We start from the raw sequence: 2955 nt of genomic DNA, 5'->3' as shown, positions 1-2955 counted from the left end.
GAACTCTGATAACTCGATTGCCCATTGTAAAATTCTGCCTGCTAAATCTGTTTTCTGCAATATTTTTTTTATGGGCTGGTTAGTTCGAACCTTAATGGTGTGAGCCTGGAAGTACGGGCGAAGTCGTCGAGATGTTAGAATGAGAGTATAGGCAAACTTTTCTATTTTCTGGTAGTTCAGCTCGGATCCCTGTAGCGCTTTGCTAATGAAGTAAACGGGTTGTTGCCCACTTTTGTCTTCTCTGACTAGTGCTGAGGCTATCGCCCGACTTCCTACCGCGAGATATAATATGAGCGGTTCTCCTTCTCGTGGCCGAGATAGGATAGGCGGCCATCCTAAGAATTCCTTGAAGTCTTGGAAGGCTTGTTCACATTCCGTCGTCCATTCGAACTGCTTTCCCTTCCTTAAAGTAGCATAGAAGGGGAGAGATCTTATCGCTGCTCCTGCTAAGAATCTGGATAGGGCGGCCAACCTCCCGTTGAGTTGCTATACTTCTTTGACACAGGTGGGGCTCTTCATGTTGAGTATAGCTTGACATTTATCCGAGTTTGCTTCAATTCCTCTTTGTGTGAGCATAAACCCTAAGAATTTGCCTGCTTCTACTGCAAAAGTGCATTTTGCGGGATTGAGTCGCATGTCATGCTTCCTTATAGTGTCAAACACTTGAGCCAGGTCGGACAATAATATATCTTCGCTTTGTGTCTTTATCAACATGTCGTCTACATAGACTTCCATGATTTTTCCGATGTGATCTGAGAAGACTTTATTCATTGGCCTTTGATAAGTAGCTCCTGCGTTCTTGAGATCGAAAGGCATCACGATGTAGCAGTAATTTGCTTTCGGTGTTAAGAACGAGGTCTTTTCTTGATCTGGTGGATACATGGGGATTTGGTTGTATCCCGAGTATGCGTCCATAAACGAGAGGTATCTATATCCGGAGGAAGCATCTACCAGAGCGTCGATACTTGGGAGTGGGTATGGATCCTTTGGGCAGGCTTTGTTGAGATCGGTGTAATCGGTGCACATTCGCCACTTCCCATTTGATTTTTTCACCAAGACGACGTTGGCTAGCCATAGTGGGTATTTGACTTCTCTTATGAATCCTGCCTCCAGTAGTGCTTGTACTTGTTCTTCCACCGATTGGGATCGCTCTGGCCCAAGTTTTCTTCGTCTCTGTTGCACTGGCCGAGATCCTGGGTAGACCGCTAACTTGTGACACATTAGCTTAGGGTCTATGCCTGGCATGTCTGCGGCTTTCCATGCGAAGAGATCAACATTATCTCGTAAGAATTGTATCAGTAATTCTTTTGAGTCTCCTCTTAGGATCGTGCCGATATTAGTTGTTTTATCTGAGGTGTCTCTGATCTGAATCTTCTCTATCTCACCTTCTGGCAGTAGACGGAGTTCTTCTCGTTGCTGAACTCCGCTAAGTTCAATTGTATGAAACTCTTCTCCTCTGCCTCTGAGGTTTAGACTTTCGTTATAACAGCGGCGCACCATCTTTTGATCTGCTTTTATTGTAGCTATCCCTTCTGTAGTTGGGAATTTCATGCATAGATGCGGGGTCGAGACTATTGCACCGAGTTGATTGAGTGTTGTCCGACCTATTAGAGCATTGTAGGCTGAACTTACGTCGACCACAATGTAGTCTATTTTGAGGGTCCTGGATTGGTTCCCTTTTCCAAAGGTTGTGTGTAGCGATACGTATCCCAGTGGTTGTACCGGGGTATCTCCCAGCCCGAACAAGCTGCTTGGGTATGCCTTAAGCTCCCTTCATCCAAGCCGAGCTTGTCGAAGGCAGTTTTGAATAAGATGTCGGCAGAGCTCCCTTGGTCTATTAATGTGCGATGTAGATTGGCGTTTGCCAGTATGATAGTGATGACCATGGGATCGTCGTGTCCCGGGATGATGCCGGATGCGTCCTCTTTAGTGAATGTTATCGCAGGGATGCCGGGTGCTTCCTCCTTTCCCTCGACATGATATACTTCTTTGAGATATCTTTTGCGAGATGATTTGGAGATCCCACCTCCTGCGAATTCGCCGTGTATCATGTGGACGTGTCTTTATGGTGTCCGAGGTGATCGTTCAGCTCGTCCGTCATCTTCGTCCCTTCGTCTCTTTCTTTGGTCATCATCTCGGGTGGCCAGAAATCGATCTAATTTTCCTTCTCTCACCAATTTTTCTATGATATTCTTTAAGTCGAAGCACTCGTTGGTGGAGTGCCCTCGGACTCGATGGTATTCACAATATTCCTTCCGATTTCCTCCTCCCCTTTTACCTTTGAGTGGCCGCACTGGGGGATTTTCTCTGTATGGCAGACTTCTTTGTAACGTCGACCAGGGATGCCCTGAGAGGAGTGTAATTATAGTATTTTTTTGTTTTCTCTCCTTGTCGATCTTCTTTCCTTTTGGATTCCTTGTCTTTATCTCGGTAGGGGGCCCCAGATTTTGAGGTTTCTCCTAACCGAGCGTTTTCTTCCATGTTGATATATTTTTCTGCTCGTTCCTGTACTTCGTCTAAGGAGGTCGGGTACTTTTTTGATATAGACTGGCTAAAAGGTCCCTCTCGTAGGCCGTTGATGAGTCCCATGATGGCGGCCTCTGTTGGTAAGCTTTGTATGTCCATGCATGTTTTGTTGAATCTCTCCATGTAGCTGCAGAGGCTCTCCCGTTCTCCTTGCTTGATCCCTAGTAAACTGGGGGCGTGCTTGGCCTTATCTTTCTGGATGGAGAATCTGGCCAGGAACTTTTTGGCCAGGTCGTCAAAGTTTGAGATGGACTTTGGAGGTAGGTTGTTGAACCATCTGATTGCTGTCTTCGTGAGAGTTGTTGGAAAAGCTTTGCAGCAAACGACATCTGAGGCATTGGTGAGGTACATTCTGCTTCTGAAATTGCTGAGATGATGGTTGGGATCTGTGGTGCCATCATACAAAATCATATCTGGGAGCTTGAAGTC

Source organism: Arachis ipaensis, chromosome B5, assembly GCF_059453495.1.
Source record: "Arachis ipaensis isolate K30076 ecotype BB chromosome B5, ASM5945349v1, whole genome shotgun sequence".
NCBI lineage: Eukaryota > Viridiplantae > Streptophyta > Magnoliopsida > Fabales > Fabaceae > Arachis > Arachis ipaensis.
Note: the sequence above shows the minus strand (reverse complement) of the source record.